General features: G+C 34.7%; 1 protein-coding gene across 1 annotated transcript in view; it reads right to left on the reverse strand.

Annotated features, from left to right (window-relative positions):
- LOC123709596 (dorsal-ventral patterning protein Sog) overlaps positions 1-26,533 on the reverse strand; it is a 77,180-nt gene that overhangs the window by 49,891 nt on the left and 756 nt on the right. The window lies entirely within an intron of this gene.

Below are 26,533 nucleotides of genomic sequence, written 5' to 3' on the forward strand. Positions count from 1 at the left end.
AAAAAGATTTAATTAATTTCTCTGTGTTCTATTCTTTGTAATATGTCGTATTGTTATTGATCTCCTTCATATTCTGGGTTTTTAGTATAATATTTTTTCTGTGAGTGTATGTATGTTATTGTTAGCATTATGGGATTTTATGTGTCCGTGGATCGTGTGCTCATTTAAAAACTATTTCATATTAAAATCATTATTTTTTATAAATAAATTTACATGCAATTGCATACAGTAACGCCATACATCTAGGTGGGCTACGGCAAGGCTGACAAGGTCATCGTTAACAAGGGTTTTACATTTTTTTTTTAAATCACTGTATGTATATAGAACACATGTACCACGCCACGGCATACAAACAATGCTAAATTTTCCCTACAGAGTCTAGTTCGCTTCCTTCTCAATGGGTGGCGCAGTTGATCTATAGCCACCGACCATTAATTGCGCACTATAATTCTTATTAGCCGATATCAACACCTGTTGATGACATTCGATACACCTAGCTTTACATCATATCTCGCCACCTGACTGTTAAAAACCTTCAAATAACTAATTAATTATACAAATTTTATGATATTTTAATTGATTAATATTTTATCGAGCCAATTAAAATATTTTTATAATAATCCAAAATATGCAGTTGTAAATTATATACAGTAAAATTTAACGAATTGATATATAACTGTGTCTGAACTTTAATCAATCTTTACATTTAACGTGTGAATACTGGCAAGATTATTTGCGATTTTTTTATAACGATAATATTTAATTAAATTTATATAAACGTAATGAACATAACATTACTGGAAACTACACAATGTTTGGATGAAAACCGTTCATAAACAGTGTAGTCCATACAAATAGACGCGGCCCAGGTCTTTATAGTACATGTAAGTTTAAGTAATTGTTAAGTTATAAAAACTGTCACTCGAAGGGAATTAACTATAAAACGTATCAACAAGATACACCTTTTATAAGTCAAGGCCGACCACTCTCAGGAATTTTCTTCCTTTTTTTCCGTTAACAGCAATAGGGCTTAATTGAAAACGTATTTTAGTAAATAATTATACTAGCATACTTCGGTTGGTCAACCGAGCAGAATATGCCATGCAAGGTTGACGGCATCGATTGCGCGCCTTCCTGCCACTTCACATAAAAATATGTATGTATATAGCTAAATTCTATATGGTCTGTGGTATTAAATATCTTTTTACAGTCTTGGTTTTAATTAATACAATCGTTCCGTATTTTTGTTATATATCTTTTGGCGCGTTAGGGAAAAATGATGAGAGTAAATTTTAACGAAGCGCGCGCACGCCGTCACAAAAAACCGACACCCTGATGTTGAGTCAACATTTTAAAATAAAAATGTCCATTTCTTTAATTATGTAGAGATATTTTTTGTTATATTTAAATAAAGTTTATTTAACTAGATAATGCGTTATAATAAAACTTTCAATGTATTAAATACCTTTTTTCTATTAGTGTCGGTTTTCCTATAAACGTACATTAAGGCGAAATATTTTTTTTACAGATTTTTATCTTGTTAAGCCAAAGAAATATAACTTCAAATGCGTGTACATACACACACATGTTTTTTTTAATATTCACTTCTCTCTCTCACTCTCGTCGGTAGCTCATGTCAGAGCGTAGTGGTCAGCCAGGAAACATCTGGAAACAACGGTTCCTGTCCAGTGTTTCTCTTATAACACTGAATAGTTTTGAGAACTATGAGTCTTTCACTAGATCGGTCCATATAGTTGGTGAACGCCCAAGTGTTATTTTGCCTTCCATTTTACCAACGAGGATCAATCCGTATGCGGAGTTAGGTTAAAATCGTTGTATCGGTGCGCTTCTAAATTCACTTAAAAATACTTTCATACTTATTTCATCATCAAATCGATTAATTTATCTTGATAATATAATATTCGGTAGCAAAAATAATGGATGGTAGCCAAGATACTCAAACAAAAATACCGCATATAATTTATTAAGAATGATTCTAAATATTTGTAGGATGAACGTATCACAGTTGCACCTCATAAAAACAAAAAATATATTTTTGCGAATAATATTAATCACAGTCTAGACACGAAATTAGATTGTGCATGTCTCCGAGCAATTTTTCGCGCGTCCTCTGCCGTACCACGTCACTAGAAAAACTACACAGAATTGTATTCGATATTTTTGTAAATTGTCATTAAAGTAATAGCATTGTTGGCTAGTAGCTTCAGCGTGCGACTCTTATCCCTGTGATCGTAGGTTCGATCCCCGGCTGTGAACCAATGGACTATCTATGTACGGACTATTTAACATTCGCTGGAACGGTGAAGATAAACAGCGTGAGGGTACCGGCCCAAAAAGTTGACGGCGTGTGTCAGGCACAGGAGGCTGATCACCTACTTGCCTGTTTGATTGATACACGCCACTGTTTTTTTGTTGACAAGTAAGATGTAGACTACAAATGACATTTGACAAGAAAAATTCACAGACCACCATTGCTGAAAACCTCTCAAAGCTCTTCGAGCTTTCTAAGTGATGTAATAAATGGTCGTTGACGTCCGTTAAATATTATTCTTATATGTAGTACTCGTGTTAGCCAAATACTGTTGATCATTTTAATGATTTAAAAAATTACCAACAAAATAACCTAGGATCTCTGGGTATATTGGTAATTGACAACTGAGCAACGGAGGCGGTACCGTCTCAAAAAGGCATCGCTCAATTAAATGCGCGCCTGATCGAAATCGGCCACACACTTATAACAATGTTATCAATCAGGTTCATGCAAATTTTAATTGTGTTCGGGCTCGTTGATGTCTCGCGATATTATGATTGCAATATATTCGCAGCGCAGGGAGGCAGCACCTCGCCGGGGTGGGCACAACCGCCAATTACGAAACTAGCATGACTACTATGTTAATGAGACATAAGATTTTTCCTCGGCGATTTCACCGAGAACTTTCATTAATAGTTTTGTGACATTTTATCTATTTACCGATATAGGAGCTGGTTTAGCACGCAAATAATTGAAAAAGTTTTGTATTGCAATTAAACGGAAAGTTTATGTGGCGGAGCAACGATGCCTCTGGCAAACGATGATAAACGTTACCACCGACGCCGCGACGCAGATTTATTATCAACACCTAATCAGGGTCCTATTTCCAATGACCATAAAATTTTTAATACTGTCATATTTATTCGACAATTGTGTGTACGTTACGAAGTAGTTTAACTGACAAAATAATTTGTATGCACAATCATTTTTATTATATAAAGATAAATGAAGGTTACTAGTGAAGCCTACATCTATTTACCCATCTAAAGAGATACCAAAAAAATCTACCCAAAACAGCATCTGAGTTTTACTTATAGTCTTAGTGAGAAATGATTTCCTAACAAATTGTATACATTTAAATGGACCTAGGAGCCATACGTTCGTGGTTTTCATACCAGGGTAGGGCCCAGTGATGGCGAAAGACCGCGACGACCGATGCGGGAACGACCTCGTTTACCAAACTAAATATAATTTCACTTGATCATTTAATTATATGGAGATTAATGGGCGAGCAGAGATGCCAACATTTACGTTAATAAAGTATACAATATGGTATCAACGTTTACTATTAGAGCGGGACGCGAGTGGCTTTGTTTATGTAGTCGACGTGTAAACATTTGCGAAAACACGTAAAATATTTGAACGATGTAATAGTTAATAGGACCAGTCTTTTGAATTACTTACTTTTAATTTATTTCTTAGTTTTTTAACATATAAGTTACCAAACCTGATCAAAATGTTCAGCATATATTTATTGAATATATTAACAACTGGTTGCAATACAGAAATAAACTACAATGAAAATAATTAGTTAAAGAACGGCAACTGGCTGTCTTATCTCTTTCGAACGATCTCTTCCAGGCAACCACCGTGAGGAAAATAATATAAAAGGGCAAGAAGTGCAAAAGTTAATTAGACAAAAGTAATCACGTAATAATTTATTGAAATGTCTTAATAAAACAATGTAACATACTACGATTAGCATCTAGAAAGTACAGTTCTAGGCTTAAACAAATTTGACCCAAACTTAGGAGCAACTGATATGATAGGTTTTGTTACCTGTACTATTAATATAATATCTTTTAAGATACCTAGCAATCAGAGCCGTTCGATAATCAAAACTTTGCTATTGTAATTAATAATGCAAGTAATAATATTAATTTAGCATTTAATTTGATAACATTTCTAGTATAAACATTCTCCAAAATAAACAATTGCAAGAATATTTTCGTCTTGTTATGTTGTTATTGTTGACAATATTCTGCGCCTCCCATTGGCCCCATTCCAGTCTTAAATTGGTATCAAAATTTTGGAAGACACCTTATCTTGTTTAAATATCCTAATTTTAATACATATTTACCGCTCAGACGACCTAAAAATATGATCAAAGTAAATCTGTAGTTTTATGTTCCTTGTTACTCGAATTCATACGTCATGGTATCAGAATTAGACATCGTTAATAAAAATCAATTAAACTCTACTCTTGTAAACACAAACTATAAAGCAGATTTTTTTTAAAGAATGTCTCAGTATAAAGTATGCGTGTAGATAAATCATGAAGTTCAGTGGTGTGAATTCTCACCAAGCCCGAAATGCTTTATGAATAAAAGCGTTTCCACTTACGGCATAGTGACTCGTCTTCCATTTGAATACAATGCCACATATTTATCAGGGCCGTCCGTATGCATCCATACATACTCGTAATCCTTGCATTTCAAAATCTGCCACATCGTCGCTATGACGAATGCAACAACATTTCTACCACGTCGCTAGCGAACGTCCAGCGCAAATGATAAAAGGATTTACTGCCAATTGACTTTCAATTGGGATTAATAAACGAGCAGCTGCCAAGGAGTACTTATTGATTTCGTGACTGCATATTTCTCCCGTTGAGCATAACGATCGACCCCCAAGGCTATTCTGTCGGCGCGGGCGCTTAGCCGAACGTATATCACAATGGCCTATACTTCACTTGTTAACAGAAATGTCAAAATAAACATGTCCGGAATGAAGATAAACTTACCGTTGAATCGCTTGAAATATTAGTAAATGTGGTCAGTGGGTGTAATGGAGTCCCACGAGCGAGGCCGTTGAGTTAGCGCCGTTATTAGAGTATGTGCAATTTATCTCGACTGACGCCAGTGAGGGTAACTGGAGGTCACTAAGTGATAGTATTCAGTCACGAGCGATTAGTCAATGCCACAGAGCGCATGCTTTTTACGGGCTCAACGCCGCCGACACGCCCGGAATACACGCAAACTGCAAACGTGTGACGAATATTTCCTCACAAAAAAGATAATAAATATATGATGTAAAAAAGAAATGACATTCAAGTTTATTTCCAACTGAGGTGCAGTGACACTGTCTATAGTTAAACACTGGATGTCCTCGATGAAGACGCAATATAGGTTTCAGAGAGAGCAAAAACGTGTAGACAATGGAAAATGTTGCGCCCCCGATACTAGCGGCACTGCTGCCGACTGGCTGACTCTTGCCTATTTGGGAACTCGGGCTCCCTATTTGGAAAGCTGTGGTCCGAGCCGGATCGATATCTTTCCTCTGCTATGGTGCAGAATACTCGTCAACCATCGTTTACGGATATACTTTTATATTTATACTTTTCACAATGTATTATTATGTCTAGACAGTAGACGTTTCAAGAATTGCGCTATTTACTAAAATATTTGTAGAACGTTAAGATTTTATGAGCGTCGTTCATCATTGTTAAAATATGAAGCCAGAATTAAATATGTTGTTAACAGGTCTACAGGAAACCCTTATGTATCGATATTTATATACGTATGTATACACAATATAACGACTGTTAATTTATTTAATGTAAGATATGTATGTACCATTTAATCATAATTTCATTTACAAAGTCACGTCACCAAAATTACCAAGCTGTAACCAACGGGATACTCTTCAGTACACATTCCGTTCTAATACCAAATACCTCGTAAAATGTCTGAGTATTCACGTAAAATGTGAATACTAAAATAAACAAACATTGCAAAACAAATTATACTAAATGTCACATTGTATTGAATATTAGGACTTTTGTTGCAATCTAGTAGTGGAAAATTATGAATCACGTGTGACTAAATGTATGGGAGAAACGGCCTCAACTTCTCTTGCTTTGTCTACCCTCATAACATACATGCTTGTCGGAATAATTACTTTTATTAATTTTCAAGAACCTGCCGGAATCTGGTCTAAGAACGCACAAGACCTGCCCAACCCCACCATCCACATTCCTTGTAAATACTACGTGACTCTATGGTTTGTATACTTATTTTCAACGATGTTCTAAATAAATAATATCGAAACCGTGACCAATAATACGTCAATATATTTACTAACATCTAAAAATGCAATTACGAGTACATATATTATTTGATCTCTTAAAAGTTTATTTCTTTAAAGATTGATGAGCTATTTCTTTTACTAAATTTAATCTTTAATATTATTTATTTTCTACCTTGGCATAGTGATGAATGTGGGTAAGATGTATGAAAGAGTTTAGCGTTGTTGGATTTATACATGGCATTGACGGGGTATTCGCGAACAAACGCAAAGACTTTACGATTATAGGATTAAAGTAATAAAATACAAGACTGTCTACGCGTCTAATGACACGGGGCAACTTGTGGGTCACTATACACTATTAAGCTTTTTTGATTTCCTTAAATGCGACCGTACAAAGTAATTTAGGTGTGACCACGCGTGCCCGCGATGTTAAACGCAACGAGTGCTCGTTATAGCCAGCCCGTTTTATCTGCTCCGGCGTTATACAGGGTTTTCTTAATTTTAGTAATGGTTCTAATTATGCGGGAGCTAAAATAGGTTGTACAATATTTAAACATGTAACGTATGTATGTGTTTGGGTACTATTCTGTGTATACCTAGTCTCTAAACTGTTTAGTTTTTGAAGTGAAACTTTGTTATCGGCGTTGAAAAAAAATTAACCGTCACATGCCACAACCCCATCTAATGATATGTGAGATTGAAGGGCATGCCTGTGCAGGAGATACCTGATTAACCGTCGCTTAAATGAATCTATATTAACCAATCTAGGGAAGATGGTAGGCAAGGAGTTTCTCCTTTGCTGCTTTTATTACTTAGGCTTATGTGGCGTTTATAGAAGGTCGTGTTTATCATTTTAAATAAATAAGCATGGTAAAGTATTTACAATATTCTTAAACTACATATTAATAACAATTAAAAAATGCTTAAATAAAAAATTAAAACAAATTTTAAACGTTTGGTCCCTGTTCCCGTGTACCTTTAATACTGGTAGTATCTCTTGCTTGCATATATTACATATTTGGATGTTAATATAGTAAATATGAATATGCATTGTTTTTAAATTATTAACAAAAAGTATTTATTGGTTTAACTATATACGTCCTGTGTGTGTCGGAAAAATAACGCCCCTGTCCCACGGCCTTTAAAACTCGTGACTGCTTAAACGAAAACTTACTCTCGTCCTGTAGATGTTATGAAAGGTAAATGACAACCTTTAAGGCTTAGCAGCAGTAGATGGCATTTAAGAAGAAAGGTTAAGCTTAATGAGCTTTGGGCGTGTTATTGAGAAATTGACGGAGATAGTCTTATACAAGTCTTTTAATGTTTGTCCTTAAAATATAATTCATTTACGTAATATAAATGATAGTTATATTATATTGCCAAGACATTTTAATAATCGTTATTTAGTAAAGAAGTATTGTGAAGCGCGGCATCCAAAATTGAAGTAACCATGACGATAGCCAACCTTCGAAAGCAGATGGCACTATAAGATAGACTGCGAATATAGGACGTATATACTACTCAAGAACTGTAACAGTACTAACGACAACATCCAGCACTGTTGACGAGAGAGATTGAGATGTGGAGCTACAATTATCTTGCGTGGAAGTCATAAAAGCACGTTGTAGTAATCACACATCAAGTTGTGAGACATGATGCGGTGTGGGAGGTCCACAGTTACGTAGTTCACAGCAACCGCTAATTGCGAGCGGCTTTAAGCACGCTGATCGATACGATAATGTCTTTAATGTCGTTCTGGTGTCGCTCTTAAACATTTCATTTTGCCCTGTTCACTCGTGTAAGCTTACGATTTACAGTTCGCAGCGCAGCGCTTTCCCAGTTCATTCAAGGATTTATTGAAGCAGTAGACTGGATTAGTTTATTGTCGTTAAAAGGCCGTCCTGCTTCGGTATGCAGCGGAGGCTGGAGATGCTATTGATATGATTCAGGCGCGATTCCCTACGTGCCTTCACGCTCTTTTTACCACAAATCTTTTTCACAATTGCCATCTCAATATATTTAATTTGCGGGCGCGACAGAGTGTCATCGTTAAGAATTTTCATTTGCAAGTATTATAGGGCGATAACGAATCAGAATATGCATTTGCAGACTTCAATGTGATCAGATATTGCAGTTATTTAAAATATTTTTACCATTCCGCTATAGGCGAGACTGGTTAAGGCGGTAGTAATCATAGTCAGCAAAACTATTCGCAATGCATAATGCATATTTAGAAACTGCTCGTGGTCGGCTCGACCCTGCGGCTCAGTTTAGCGCCCTCATGAGAGCACAAATTGCGACCAGTTACATTACATGCATTATTTAAACACGACAACCTTATAAGAAAGTAATAATGTGATGGAGTGTACGTATGTCGTACGCTGAGTCAGACCGCGGCGCGGCGCATTGACCCTCGCGACACCGTGTATTCCTGTGCAACGCACACCACACTCCAATATTACGTAACCCACTCAATTTTGAGGATATTATATGACCAATAATTCAATCCACGTACGTGTGCCGTAAGTGCGCGCAGCGTTTAAACGGTTTTCGCAACACCGCGCACCGCACACCGCCGGCCCCTGCTTGAGCACTCTCATAGAAGGAATTTCACGACTTTCATTAACATAAAACAAGTGTATTCAATTTATTCAGTTATTACTGGTTTATGCAATATAATTGAATTGAAAAATCAGAAATCGTTCGAGCGTACATTCCAGTTACAACCACGAAATATTTATTAATAAAAGGCTAAATATACCTCACGACATCTAACAAAAATGTATAACTCTTAGAATCCTGAAATAAGGTGATGAATAATTTAAAGTCTACAATAAATGTAAAATGTGCCATATCTTGGCAAGCAGCATTAGTCTAGAAGACGGACTAGGCGGCAAAACAATGTAATCATTATATTGAGAAAAAAGCTATATAAAATAGATCTATAAATATTTATTTAGGTCGACGTCACTGAATATTCACTTCGAGTGAAAATTCTCGGGGAATTTTAAAAGAACAGTGTGCATCATTCATCAGAGGTTGTGTTTGCGAGTAAATTTGCATACGAACGCGGTCTGATCTCGGTGGCATCGGTGGAATTAAAAGAGTGCCGAGAGGGCTTCGATCCTGGGTCGATAGTGTCACACGACTAATGGAGCATGCGCCGAACATCGATATCGGCAAATAAAAAACAGCCTGCGGCTATACCTCGCACTGATTACTAATACTGGCGAACACAAAACGATTGTGCTAACTATTGTGATCTATGAATTATTAAAAGAAATTCAACATCCAATCAAAAGTTACTTAAGTCGATAAAAACAAATTGTCGTGTGTTAGCGCGAGAATGCAATTTCATTGAGAATCGACTTTCTGCTGAATTCATTATTTCCTTACCACGGCCCTTGACACAATTTCGATTCCAAACACAATTTGAATTTTAATACGATTTTTGTACGAGACAAATGTTTCACTGTTAATTTACATCTTTAATCGAATTTATACTTACTATGAATTTAAAAATGTGCTCATATGACACTATGTATGGAAATAATTAACAGCCTAGATTAACGTTTTTTTGTTTGAGTGAACTGACTTAAAGTTTGCTAGATGTCAGTTCCTGTACAAATTACTAAAAAGGATATTTAAGATAAGAACTACTTTGTAATAAAAATGAAATAAAATGTTTTGTTAACCTCTCAAATATACTAAATGAAAAACACAAAGTTTATTTTAAATGTCATACGAAGTATATTATTTATTGCTTATGCAAAACTGAAAAGGTATATTCATTCAATGACACTCGCGTGGGTGGTACAATGTTTACGCAATTGATACCAATACAGTTTTCACCAATTATCACAGCATAATTGCTTTTAAAATTGAGTAATACGTGTTTTGTATTTTTTTTCTTTATCTTACATGAAATTTGCATCTCTATTTTAATTTATAAACATTCGAATATAGAATATTAACTTTGATAATTAACTCAAGAAAACGCCGGATATTATATTTATTAGTACACTGGCTAAGTTCACAAGAGCTGCTTGTTATGTTCTAGGTACATATCTACCTAGGTATTTATATATATATTTTTTTAATGTGTTTTAATTGTAGGCATTATTGTGTAGTTCATGAACGGCGTGAATAAAAAAATCAAATGTTATATATCAGTAAAACGACACACAAAAAAAACAGCAAAAACTACTCAATATTTTTGTGGAAGCCTTTTTAATATACATGGGTAAATGAAATAGTTTTCTTGAAGTAATTTTCTTCATAAATATTTTGTGTAGTATTTAAAACTCCTGTGAAAACTAATAGACTATAACATAACCATACCGATTACCGTGTACACACGCTAAAAGATAAGACTTTATTGCAGGTTTAACCTAGATTACCTACCCTTTGATGTTTACAACACTTTTGTAAAAGTCTCAAATGATTTGTTGATGATGAAGATTTGTTTTATTTCCTATCTCTAGGCATGAAAACAAAGTCAGTGAGATGAGATTTGGAGCTTCAACAACTATGTTATAATTTAGTCAATTACAATACCACAATAAATTATACACATAAACCTTTCTCAGGAATACAACCGAACGAACGACATTTTATATCTAATAGATTTTATTTTAAAGTAAATATTTTTTATGGTATAACATTATCTAGATTTCATTCCTATTAATAGTTTTGCGACAACATACCTTAAATCCCACTCAAATGAAGCCTGAAACAGCCACTGAACAGGAATGGATTCAAAAATATAGTCTAACTTGACCGTTGACCGCTATTCTGTGGGCGAAGGCGTTGGCGTATCATCAACTAATCGGAATCAATAATCCTAATATTATTAAAGTCTGTATTGTGAGAGAATAAATACAGACTTGCATAGTCTGCGTTGCGGTTCAGAAATTTAAAAAAAACATATTTCCAACCAGATCTTTGATACAATTCTTTACTTTAAAAGTGTAAATTTTCTAAAAAATATCTTTGCTTGATATTGTTTTAGAACGCATGACTGCGTCGATCAGTCAGTACAAGTAGTTTTGTATGTGACAAGATGTCTTCTATGTCCGTATATGTAAAAGGATTTCGGAAACTAAGAACGAAGCACTATGCCCGTATGTAATAACGTTATAATCATCCATAACAGTCCCGACAACAGGAGTCCCGTACATGAGTAAGCTTGGTTCTTAACTTCGCGAGGCTTTAGGCACTCGATAAAGTATTAGTAACAATGATATCGTGTTATCTAATAAATCTATTAATATAAATTGTACTTGAACTATTAAGGGAAAGCTGACGTCAACAGATAGCGTCAAGAAGTACGTATACGTGACAATTCCCAGGCAGACCGGACACTTGTGTTTTTGCCAAATGAGGGTGGCCACGTGGTGTTGACGGACACTTCCGTAGGGTTACGAAGTAAAGCAATAATCGCAAAACTCTCGTTGCTATATTGGTGTGTGACATTAGCAGCCATTAGTCGAGGACACTGAATGAGCCTACTATCACGCAAATAGCTCGTAGTATTGTTCAGAAATTAACGTCACATGTGACGTCAACGTCGGCCGCAATTACCGACTAATTTCTGCAATGCACATCAAATTGATTTCAACTGGTTGAAACAAATGTGTGACGTTTTTGATTGAAGGATTCGTCATTCTAATAGATCAAGGTTTTTACAATTTATTTTATATCCAATTACAATTTATACATATCATTTTGTGCTTTAATGCATGTACCCCGTTTGTCAGTATGAACTCGGTATAGCCGAAACCATCGAACAGATTATCTACACTTTTTAAAAATTCATATTCATTATGAAATGTAATGTTTTATAATAGTTATAATAAATCGTTTATTTGCAATGAAAATGCACCACACATTCAGATTAATTCTTTATAAAAAAACTGCACAATCAGCCATATAAAAATAGGCATGCATATGTCATATTAATTATCATAATGTCATAGTCACAGTTGAGTTGTCAAAACGTATGTTTTAAATAATCACCGACGCTATACAAAGCTTGCCTTTAAAAATTTAGCAAATTATTATTATTTTTTATTATTGAAGTGGTCGTAAAACATCTGCCCAAAATATGTACATGAATTCCAAGCGGGCGAATTTTAAAAAAGTTTTTTACATTAGTAATAAATTTTAAAAAACTATGTGTAATTTTATAGTGTGACTGTGGCTGTCACTAGACGGCTATTATTATTTCAGTACAAAAAATATAATAAAAAAAATATGTTCTTGGATTATTTAGTCATACAAATGTTAAAAATGAATTAAATTTATATAACATAATGTGAAACCTTCTCTCTAACAGTCTGAGTGTTTAATCCAAGCTAGGCAAAACAAAGGGGGTTCAACAACCGTTGCTGAAACAAATGTGACGCGGCCGGCAGACACCTAGATACAGACATTTAATATGTAGTGATTGAAATAAATCGCTAGGATTATTGCCAAGTGGAAAATCATTATAATATATTGGACGCGCGGAATTCACTTTGACAATATTTTGACATTGTCTGGTGGACCTATTTAAATTGAAAGCGTAAAAGATTTTTTTGCTTAGTCACTGTATATTTCTGAAGGATTTATTTCCATGCTTTGAGAGCAAATCTATTCCCGTCTTTTCTATTTACTTTAGCGATGATGTGCCTGAATATTCACATAATATTGCAATGATCTCACCTCTATTAATAATAATGTTACACAGCAACAGATCAAACAAATTAGTCTCACACAGATAAATCATCTTATTTGGTCATCGTCATTTACGAAGGAAATTAATGAATTAATCTACACAGATCATCACCAAATCGTATATATATATATATATATATATATATATATATATATATATTTATTTGGTATATTTTTTTTGTAAAAGCAACTCGTCCTCTTCACCAAGGGCCGAAACGCAACCCACTACCATTTACAGCCATACTGGGCTGCGGAAGCACAGAAAAATAGGTACTACCTTTATAAAAAAAATATATATTTGATAATCATATGTTATATTTCTTTTAGAGCAAAGTTATCAAATATACTCGAAAATGGTACATAACAAAACTGTACGATGCCTAACGAAATGAATGTCCCTTAATTAAAGCCAAGTTCTTGCTTTATAATAGCTATCCCTCAACACTTGCGTATGATGATGGAGAACATTGCTGACATGTGTCAGGCATAGAAGACGCTAGCCTACTTGCTTATTAAGAAGAAATTACCACGGATTAAATACAAAAATCTAAGGTCAACAACTTAACTATGGGGCAATATTAAAACCATATTATGTTCTTAAGTTAATGTAATTTAGAGAAACAGGAGGAAAATCTCCTAGAAATTCTAGAATTTTGTAGCTAAATTATATCAACAAATAGACTGGGTTGTCTAAACATAAAATTAATATTAAAATATAACATTATTTCAGACTTCACTTAGGTTAAACAATTAATGATAAATTAACGTTTGAAAATAGTGTTTATAAATGCGATTGAGTGCTCGGATCCATTACTTAAACAAACCGTCAAACGACTATCTTCCTTAATTGCACAGACATAAGTGCCGCATTCTCATAAAGACGGTATCTGTTTGTTGAGGCGGCGTGTAATCTGTAGAAAATTGACATTTGGCGCCAAAAGGAGCTCACTGAGTGATGTGAGTGCACCACTTGGTGCGAACTGAGAACGAATAAATATTTATCGAGCCTGGATCATAAGCACCTTATTTGTGTTGAGGTATTTTATTTCGCCGATTGCTAAACATTCGAAAGGCTGGCAAATAAGTAAGATTAAATATAATTGACACCAATTACTGAGCACACAAATATATATAGCTAATCTTTACGATTTACTTTACGATGTAATGTTTAGTTTTCTGTGACGTGATAGGGTGGGTCTAATGAATGTTATTTCTATTGAACTATTTTAACCATTACTATTATATTTGAAACGTAACAATCATTATTTTGGTATTATAAAGCTAAAACAGCCTCTTGTTGGCCTTAGCCTCCTCAAATATATTTCGCCATCGTAACCTAATTCCGAGTTTCGAGTTCTTGACAACATCATCCTACCAATGCAGCCTCGATCGGGTTTTTCTCTTGCCACCAGGTTGTGAGTTTAGTAAGGACCTTGGGGTTTTGTCTTCCGTCGTGCACCGGGCACATGACGTACCTAACCCAACCACTTGAGACCGTTGTATTTTATGAATTGGATGATGTTGGCGTTGTCAATGATTTTATAAAGTTCTTCATTGTAGGAAATACGCCAAACAGAGACCAAGACACTTCCGCTCGAAAATAATAAAAGCAAGCTCGTCTTTATTGCCCATGTTTCAGAACCAAAAGTAACTGGTCGCATCAGAGTTTCGTATGTAGAGTATGGAGTCTACCCCATACCCGAACGGACGTGGACATGCAAGAAAATAAATGACACACAAATGACGTAATAATACGCAGTCTTTTTTTTAATAAAAAAGTATATAATGTAAAAAAGTGTGATTCCCGAGCGATAGCCGACATTATAGCAGGTTTATTGATAGATGCTCATAAATATAGGTACTTTGGATTCACTTAATACCGAGAATAAAACAATAAAGGAATTTTAATTATAATAAATAATGACTAATTTATGCAATTGTATAAATTACACACGACCATAGGACCACACCTGTATTCATACAATTATAACTAATTGTGTTATGCCGTGCTGCTTTCAAAACATTGTACCGTACAATTGGTCCATAATGCGCATGCTTTATTCAGGATCTACTGTGACTTACGTAACCATAACATATACCTAAAACACATATGTACTATTACGACTGGTCCAGTGGTTATAGTTCGAGCAGAACCATGTATTGAAATGCCAAGCATGGCAAATTCCCGTCATAAGGACGCATAGCTCCTGACCTCTATTCCGATCGTGTCGGATATCCGTATAAGCAGGTCAGCAGGTGTTCAAAGCAGTTGGAGCCAAAAATTCCCCTGCACGTGATGAGGACGCTTAGGTTTCGGTTGTGTCGGATATCCGTTCCATCTCGATATAATATGCAGCAGAAAGCGCAGAGCTCATTCTTATGCACAATTTCATAGAGAAAATAGATTGACAAACGTAGACCACCATTGGAAAAGAAAGAAGTAGCACCACTCCTTTTTTATACAATAGGGGGAAAATGGGTAGCAGGCTCATCTGATGTTTAGTGATACCGCCGCCCATGGACACTCAATGCCAGAGGGGTTCCTAATTCGAATTGGTTCGGCAATTCTGCAGTGGTGGAGCGCGGCAAAAACTGCCTTACACAACGGTCAGCTGTGAAACGGCGGAGGTCGAGGTAATATGGAACGAGCGTACCCATTCTTAAAAGGCTGGCAATGCACTTGCGAGCCTTTTGGAAAAACAGGTGGAATTTCGTATTCTGCCTCGACGTCCCATCGGACGTCATACATGCAATTGTCATCACAATTGCATGTATAAAGCCGAAGAAGGGACTGAATGATCTGCTCTTTTCTTAAACAACTTTAAATGGTATTTTTTTACTTAAGAGGCATATTGGAACTGAATAAAAACCTTTTCTCCTAGCGTCATTTGATAACGTATACTATGTCGATATCGGTATGTACAGAAAAATATTCCAGCGGAAAATGCATGACTAACGTAATAGCATACCTTAATTGCATTTATATTAAACGCACATGATCGTTGTAACGCGAATAACGCCCCCCGCCCCGCGGCCCCGCCCGCCTGAGGTCTGTCGTGATTTATCGTTTCAAATAGACAAGTCATACTTGCCCTATAACAATGGGTCTGAAAAACAGCGCTACTTGCAAGGAGAAAAAAATTTACAGTTTATAAAATAATTAAATGATTTCATCGTGGTGATATAATAGATATTCTATAACTAATCGAGTAAATAATACACTAAAAATCCAAGCATTATTAACAAGCACGCTAGACACATACATACAGATACCGAGTACAGAGTCACATTTTAATCAGCATAATTTAAGGCCGGCACTGGCAAGCCCTCTGGAATTGAGACTGTCTATGGGCGGAGTTATCACATAACATCAGGTGAGCCTCCTGTCCGTTTGCTCCGTATTATAAAATATAAGATAAACATTTATTAGAATTAAAAATATATACATATAATACAATACGCTTTCATGTATTACTTTCTTCATAAATAGATATCTAGCTATTCAAATAACAGAAACATTACTATGGTTCACGTGTCGTCACTACATACGTCCTCACGTCAAACATATGGCAATAAATCAAATTAGGATAGAAATTGAGCCCTGAACTTCTAATTTTACATGACGAAAGCATTTAAAACCCGCTTTATATACGACGCTCTATAACTTACAATATGTTGGTTGAAGAAGTTGCTGCCTGGAAGAGGGGTTGCCTGGAGATGATCGCTTGAAGGCAATAAGCAGTTGTCCTTTTCATTTAATTATGTCAATTGTATTATATGCATGTATGCAACTAAATGTTAGTAAATTAATTGCTTAACGAAAGAATCATACAAATCTTTTTACATACTCATTATCTCGAATTATTGACTCACCATTGACAGGAAATATAGAGCAAAAATATATCCTTTAAAGTTATACATTTTGCATTTAAGCTTTATTAGAATACTGTAGAAAGTTGAATCCCTTCTATTGATGCCATATCAATCAGGTCGGTAAAAAACCTAAATTCATACCATTCACACGTACATGAACTAAAATAATTTAAATAGAAACGAAAATCTCTCGTGGATTGCGGATTATTTTTGTATTTTGAATATTGAAGAAATAAATAACAGTGTTGAGATACAGGTGCACTTTTCTTTTTAGATACTGTTACGAAGACGGGTCGACTGCAATGTTTTTAGATTTTTCCACTACTTAGAGAACCTTGCAGCAGACCTGTAATATGATTTCTGACCGTTTCAGGAGAGGCTCAATCACATATTAGAAAATTGTAACTTCCATAATGTTACCCTAGTTTTCAGGAAGCTGAAATATTTTTTCAGTCAGTTTCAGAACATGTGTAGTCGAGTGATGCTATTTTCAGGAGACCCGTTTTCAGGCCTAGGTATACCCCTTTGGTGAAGGAATATTCTAGACCAAACTTTCTAGGTGTGAGACAAGGACCAAATGATACGAGAGAGAGAGAGAGAGAGAAGATCAGAACTTTCTCGAAACTAGACTGAGCACTCTAGAACGCCGTACGACAAGGACGGAGCAACGTGCGAAAGAGACAAAGAGTGCGGACGTTCTAGAATTGTGCAATCGCTAATCAGTAGCAAGCCCGCCTAGAGAGTTGTCGAATATTGTTTAGAATTATTCCCAGGGATATATAAGTGAGCCGAAACGCGACTAACCTTTAGTTTTGAATACGATAACAAAAGAGAAACACCGAAGCGATAAAGTGATTACAAGTGATAAAGTGTGCATAAGTGAAGTAATTAGTGACTGTTTTTGTGTGTGTTATAAGTGCATCTCTGCGATTAATTTGTGTTCATAAATTCATCATTGATTTTTCAAGAAATAAACCCTTGAATAAATCTACGGCATTTTCTATCCGATCCCCTAGCTCGTAACAATATGATACCAGCATTTTCCAAATATCTCTGACTCATGGCTTTTTTTTCTCCATTCGCTTCCTTGTTTGATTAGTGGAGATTTTTCTAATACCGTATAGTTTTCCAATACGCATTTCTTTCATCTTTATCTTTACAAATATAAATATAAAGTCCAACATTATACATATTCAAATATTATGTGGTACATTTTGTGAGTATTTAAATGGATGACTACAAAACCTGTTTGTTTAAACATTTAATAAAACTTTTTCGCAGAATTACGTTTACGATTTGAATGCTTAAGCGAGAATGTAAACAATAACTAAAAAGCAATTACATAGAACTAAATTTATTATAAAATATAGCGTGTACTCAACAAATCATGAAGAATGAACGCTGAAAATAAATAACAAGCAATTTTCATGTGTATAACCTTGAAAACCCTGAAACCATAACCAAAAAAAGATTATGGGTAAGTGTTTATGGGCATAGTTCCTTGAATTATGGTATTAAACAATGTGACGCAGCAAAATTGTCCCATTAAATATCGTAATCTGATAGTATGCAGGAAATTAGCTGAAATGTCTTATAAGACCTGGAATATGCGACCTGGGCAATGTTATTTGAGTACATTTTAGGTTGATTTATATTTAAAGAAAGAAAAAAAAACTAAAAAAGTATTCCAGCCCCACTTTAAGCGTTGTGGGCAGCCATCCTCTTCTTTTTGACATGTTAACTGTACTTGACAATAATTTTTACATAACACAATTTACAATTAAACTATTGTAAAAGAATCTATTTTTTCTCTAAGTAGTACATCTATGAAACATACTAAAAATTCTCTCCAATTAGTAACAACAAAACTGTTTTTACACGAATTTTTTCACTATAGAGTTAGTTGACATTACGGTCACTGGTACTGATTTCATAAAGGTGAGCCGATGACCTTCCATAAACGAACATTCTTTACATCATAAAATTAACTCACATTATACGTAAAAGCTCTATGAGGAAACAATGGTAATGGTAAACGCCCACGCAATTAGACGTTTCAAAATGGCTGATCGCTTATCATAAGTGTCCCTTTAGGTTCCGTGTAATAAAGTTTTCAACTTCGAGTGAATGACTTTTACGATGACAAATACCTACATACCGTGCATGTCTTTATTATATACAAGTTAATGCATTAATATTTCTGGGTATCTGGGTATGTTAAATTTTAGTTGTTTAGAGGACATAACCTGTGTAATACAAAGTGACATTTCGCACAGACTACTACAACTCGCGTTGAAGTAGATTGCAGTTCATTCATCGCACATTGTAGGACCGTGGTATCGTTCCCGGGCGGATGCACGTGCGGCCGAGTGCATTGGCTAGTGTGCTCAATGCTGCTGAAACACTGCTCGCACTTCCGACTCACATTCATTGCCGCGCCATTCATAAATGCCTCATTCATTTAATTCAAGTTCATAACGAGCGAACGGCACGTAGGAGAGAGAGCCTTCGTAACTTACACGCGGTCCGCGCGATTATCTCCGACTCGAATCTCCGATAAAGATAATAATCAGCCGAACTACTTTCAAGATACCCAAATATCAAGCCTGGCTCGAAATAATCCATAAAATAAATTCGAAACCGTATCACCGATTCTCGGTAGGGACCGGGGCGACAAAATTCTTTTAGGAGCGCAATAACTCACCGCGACTTTACACATCTAATTAAAATCAGGCGCCTGCATCTCAATGGCCGGATGTGTACCAAATTACGGAGCGGAGATCTACTTAGTCGGGGTGGGACGATGCCGTACCTACGGCTGAGATGATATCGCGCTGATGGAGCATGCCTAACGAGTCACAGATTCTAACTTTTCGGTTTGTTGGCCCACGTGATGGCGTATTGTGTGCAATTGTAGCACGCGAGGGCACCTCAGGCCGACGACCCGTCTTCGCGCCGCATAATCCGACAGCGTTATGGTCGGTCCGGCGCCTTTGTTGGCTACCGGCTTAATTAGAACCCGTGGGTGGCTTATGACACGCCAGGATCTGATCATAAAGGCGCTAAAAAATCTACCTGCTCAAATCTGCGCCGACGACATTCCTATCTCGCGTTCCTTAAAATTAATGCCTATTGTCCGAATACGATGGGCGCGAAGCGATTACGAATACATCGAATCAAACGGACCGAATCTATTCGGATAAAAAGTCTATTGTGAGTGCGTTTCACAAAATAAATACGCTTGAACGCTGCTTTTTCATTTGTAACAAACGCTTAATTGAGATGTATGCACTTAAATTCTTTGACCCCGATTAATTTCATGGAAGCGAGTTGTTGAGTGTTAATTAAGTGCACTAATATTTAGCCAGTACATACAACAGTGGTCATTTCAATTAGCTCTTTGATAACTAAACACTTTTGAGTCAATATTAAAAAACGTCGCCGTATCAAATTACCTAATTAATGCAATGAATTCTCAAGTGATTGCTGAGCTGTTTGGCCACTTACTAAGTGTTTCAAACATTGGTCCAGACTCCAATTAAACTACCAATATACAATTGCGAATGACATATACAATTTATTTTAATTTCATATATATACTACATTTGATATATGGGATTTAGATAGCCAAGCTTAATTAAAATTCAGATGCACAAAGCTGTTGTAAACATATATACATAAGAGAATAATATCTTGTTCAAGTATATATCTATTACTATTATAAAATTCAATTCACCAGCTTTAGAGAAGTAGCAAAAAAATTTAGTTACAAATGTCATGTATTAAAAACAGATTTAGAAAAAGAAACTCCTGTCACAGTCTTTGTGGTCGTACCGCATATGTCATACCCCTTCATGATAAGGGTGTAACAAGAAAAAAAATTGACAGACATAAAAACCGTTGCGTACAGTTTCTAGACGTATGTTATACGGAAACTGTACCTAAAGCAGTTTACTAGTATTAAATTTATGAGTATGGCAATAGCTTATCATTTACAATCCTAAGTAGGCCGCGAAAAATAAGTTGTTTTTGCGTTTACTCATAGACAATAACACAATTTGCGAAGGTATCAAATACATTGTAAAAGGAAAAATGAAACTATGGCGCGTTTTGTTGGTTATAAGTCAGATCGTTTTGTCTACTGGTATTTAAGGTAAGTTAGATTTTTTTCTTATGACTTTCATTATGTATATAAATAAATGATATTTTGATTTGATTTACGACACATTAAACAATCATAGTTGCGTTTTCTATTCTCACGCTCTCGGAATTTAATATGGAACGCTAAAGAGAAAATGTTACAGTTTTTTAAACAAGTATAAAAATATCAACAAATGATAAGACTGGAAGTCATCTGTTCACTGACTCCACTTTAATCCCTGAAGAAAAATTTGCAAAGCCAAAATATTTAGACACATTAAATTTCTTACGTATTTATTTTTTTATACATTTACTAGAACATTCCTTTGTTTCATTGCTATCATTGAACGGGTATAAAACAAAATATAAATAATGTGTAATTTTTGCCAAGATTCTTATAACCCCAACTCGGGGCATAATATTATTATAGATTTTGTTCTTTCTATATTAAATTGCGACTATCACTATGATAAGGATCAGCATGGTCCCAAGGATTTTTTCCAAAGATGTTCTTCTAAACCACCTTCCAGTTAGAGTAAACGGCGTGTTCAGCAGACTTATATAATGTGATAGAAAATAATTTGTAATGTTTGCGGCGCCATGTTTTATCTATGACTAAGTCTGTGAACATTACGGAGAGCGTCCTTGATAACGTACAAATCTCGTTGCAATTTGAGTGCATTGCACATGACTTGACGTCACTGCGGGCAATGAACCAGCTGAATTGGACATAAGTGTCCTGATACTTGCCGACAACGCAACTCAATCACGGTTGACGCTATGCAACAATTATTGTACTTTAATCGTTATACTACGCACTTTTATTCCATAGTCTTGATATTACAATATACGAATTTCTGTTTATAGATTAAACCAGTTTCTGACACAGATTACGTCTGATAAACTTAAACTAAATGAGTGTCGCTACTACCTAAGATTTCTGTATTCGTTTCATGATCTATATGTCAATCTAACAGGCAAGTAGGTGATCAGCTTCCTGTGTCTGACACACGCCGACTTTTTGGGTCGAAGGCAAGCCGGTTTCCTCACGATGTTTTCCGTCACCGTTCGAGCGAATGTTAAATGCGCACATAGAAAGTCTATTGGTGCCGGAGAGCGAACCTAAGACCGGACGAGTGTCGCACGCTGAAGCCACTAGGCCAACACTGCTCTACTCCACTGTGATACACTTATACTAGCGTGTCGGCGACAACAAAGCGTATGCTTTGTACAATTCCATTTCTCTGATTCATGTTTCAGTATCACATATACGTCGGTGCCTTTAGACAATATAAACAAATGAAGGTGAGCGATTCCCCGCTAGTATTATTACTTAAGACGCTTTACAAAGTCGCGTCAGAGAGCGCATTCTGATTCGTTGCACGATTCGCGGTCACAAACAATCACGTATAAACGCATAAATATTCCACAAATTAGAATTATTCTCGTACAATTATACTTGCATGTAAGGTTATTTTATTAGTGACACATTCCACACGTCTATTATCGTTATAGACATCAGCCACCATACAATAACAAGGTATTTGTGTTATAGACATGTCTGTATAAAACCTTTAGCAAAATTTGAATATAGTAAAAAGATACATTGCAGGAAAACGCGTGAGAATAAATGAAGCAGTTGCTATTAGTCTATTTTTGTTTTACTAAAATCGTGATATTATTAATTATAATCGCATAAGAGTTCTTAACATAATACAGAACTAAATTGTATGTATTGTTTAATTATAATATAATGTTTGTTAATTTTTTCATCCTTTTTTATATTCTTGTAAAACTTATTAAAAAAATATGTGCCATAAAAAATCTATCTTGTACCAAATAAAGACAGATTAATTTTATATGATATTGACTAAACTGCCGTAAAGCACTTGAAACGTCGAGTTATGTAAATAATGTAATAAGTCCGACACATAAGTGTTATGTAAATCACTGAAACTCCAGGTTATTTCATTATTTCAATATCATTATTTTATTCAATACGATTCAACGGAAAACAGTGTAGGTGATTTCGGTGATTAGTTAGTTAGCAGTTAGCGTTTGGGTGATAAATGTAGAATTTAGGCTGAGCCATGCGCCCGTAACATACGTTGGGCGTTCAGACCCTGACTGTCCCAAATACTAATGGATATTCTGTAACTATAAGCGCAATCTATAGTTGCAGTTGGATATATATTGCTAAAGAACCAGCAAGTCCAGGCCTAGCGCGAAATATGACTCTCTCATGCGAAAATAATTTTTCACGTATGGGGTTCACACTTAACGCTAAAACGACTCTGAATCTTAGAATAAGGCCTTAAAACTTTTCTAGCAATATCCAGATACAGAAACCTGGGGGTTTGGTTGAAGGTTGCTCATATTTCCCTTTAAAATTCAAGTGTAATCATTATAATCCAGCAATACAACCTTTTGTATCTTGTATCGTCACCTTGCACTATTCTTTGATAATTTTTCAGGAGTGAGGTTTCCTCACGATGTTTGTCTTCATAGTAGAAACACATAGTAGATTGGTACACACGAATTCCAAGCCCTCATTGAACCTAATTCAATAAATCTTGGGCAAGTAAACGACACGTTGATATACATTTCCATGTGGTTATTGTGGTTTTTCTCTTAGCTACAATAACTGTATTTAAATTGTAGGCAATATTCACACTTTAATATGTAGTATTTTAACTTTACAAACACAAAAGATGGTTTGTTGGTAATGTTGTGTGGGTACTGTAGAATTTCTTGTAATGCAAAATTTAATTTCATAAATACGTTGCTTTGTAAGAGGTTGCTTTTTAATATGATTTTAGTATTAATAATCGAGTCCTCCACTTAGTCATTAATTCGCTTTTAAATTCGTACAAAAATTGCTCTTTTAGTTTTCTAATTCATGTCATAATAACACAATTACTGTTTGACTATTTAATACACTTAAAGGAATTATTTAAAATCTGATGAGATTAAAGAGTTTTCTTCATAATACTCCACAGTTCCACATTCCACAATATAATGTTCTTCGTAAAGTTTTACACGCAGTAAGAAAAAATAAGCAAATTAAGTCCTCCTTAAGCCGATGTGAGGTAAACCATGACTCATTATTTATTTTTGTTTCGATAAAATTTATCAGATGATCTTGTAACCCGCAGTGGATACTTAATAAAAACCTAATTAATACTGTCGTAGATATCTGTTTAACAAATTACTTTATTTTTATCGTTTTTATATTATAACTAGTTGATGCCGACAACTCTTGTCGAGCTTTATTAACAAACTCCTCCGAAACGGCTTTAACGATTTTTATTATATATATTCGATAGGTCTGACAATAGTTCAAACTAGTTTTTGGACAATGTCTGTTTAATTTCTTTTAACATAAGAGCAAGCAATATTTGGGTTTAAATTATTATATTTATAACAAATGTTAATAAATATCATAATTTCCTTTTAAGGATATTGATTGTATTCGCCAGCATCACAATCTTTTTTAAATTCCTCATTATAAAACTTATAATTCGATATTTTAGTCTGACTTTAATTCGAGGTTTTAGCGCGCATTATAACTTCTAAAACATCACTTGCGTGGCATAATTGTAACACTTAGAGCGTCAAATTTGATACCAAGGAAAAGATGATTACTGAGATCGTTTTAAATGATTGAATAGTGATAAATCAAATCAAATAGTGGAGGAAAAATACAGATCATACCATTGCTATTATAAAATGTAAAATTGTTTGCCACGTGAGAAGATCACAGGATTTCGCGCGATGCGTACATCAAGAAAAACTGCAAAAATAAGCATAAAAATGATTGCAGAGCAGGTAATTCTCTTTGTAACGATACGTCTCGTTGGAGCGTCTAGACTACGATGACAGCTTTTTTCTCTTCTCGGTAATACAAATTTTGGCACGCTTGTTAAGATATTTTGGCTGACATTCCTGACATTAATCTGATCCGGAAAATGAATGAAAGTTGTCGGGAAAGTGAGTCACCTGTAACTACAGTCTTCGTCCTTGTCTATTAGCGAATATTTACATAACGTAAAGGCTATCGAGACGGATTTTGACACGGTAACGGGCTATCAATGGCGCAAGTGGTATTAACGAAATTATAAGAGATAAAAGATGTATGTATCTATATTTTAGCCGCTGCAACTGTTACTTAACCACGCTGATCGTTATTGTACTATCTGTTATATAAATAAAGTGTCATTAAATTTTTTATTAACTCTCATATGCCCCATATTCAAGTTAAAACTCGTTACCAACGTTGATCTCAACAAATATTTGAATTTTACTTATATTTTAACAAATTCTTTCACTTCTTGAAGGCTACCTAAATTACCTAATTACGAATATTATTTTTAACAGTTTACGATTTAATTAGATGCGTAACGATATTTTTATTAAAAAATAACGAAGGCAACTGCTTAAAATTGGTTGCGATAATACTGAACAAATATATTTTTAAATTATGATTACTTATATGTAAATTATTTTATTAAAGTTACTATCAATGTATATACGAGGAAATATAGTTTTACATAAATAACTGGGCCGAAGTATGTTTTTTTTTTGTTTTAAAATTTGACGTTTATCTTTCGTGCTAAATTTAGTTATATTTCTTAATTATAATCAACACATCAATAATAAAAGTAAATAGACAAACGATCACACTGTATCAGAAGCGGCAAGGCGTAATTCCTGAGACTAAACAAATTTTGAAGAAATTGTCACATTACAATTAATTTGTCTAGTCACCTGCAGTGATTAATTAATTAATTAATCTATTTGCGTGAAACAATCATTTCATAGAAAACTTCAAATCTCAGAGTGATTGGTGTTATTTAATAGATAAGATATAAATTTATCTTGATTTATAATTTGTTATAAACGCGAAAAGTACGAAAATTTTGCAATAGTACGTTTTTGTCGTAATCTGTAGTCACATGGCGTAATGATAAGATTGCAAAATCGTACGATACCTACCTATAACTATCAGAATTTTCCTGATATTACGAAATAAAAAAATAACAAAACCTATGTCTTCGAAAATTCGTATCCTTATAGATACATATAATTTTAAATCAACTTGTAATAAATCTCTTTAAGGTTAGATTTCAGAAAACAATAATGAAACTTTTATATTCCAATCAAAATTTAAGCACTTTATACTTATTAAAATTGCTAAGCTTATGTTATTAAATAATAATTTACAAATAAAATGCTCAAATATTTCCATCAGTGCGTCAAAGAGTGTACCAAAATTTGAAGATTTTTCGCTAATCTAATATACTCGAAGTTTAATTTGCGACTTGAAAGTATTTCAATTTCAGAGAACTGCTATATGTGACATTATTCTTGGCAATGTTTATGATTGAATGGTGATTAAAAAAGCTTTTCATCTTATTATAAGATTTAAAACGTCTGCTGTAT

Source organism: Pieris brassicae, chromosome 5, assembly GCF_905147105.1.
Source record: "Pieris brassicae chromosome 5, ilPieBrab1.1, whole genome shotgun sequence".
NCBI lineage: Eukaryota > Metazoa > Arthropoda > Insecta > Lepidoptera > Pieridae > Pieris > Pieris brassicae.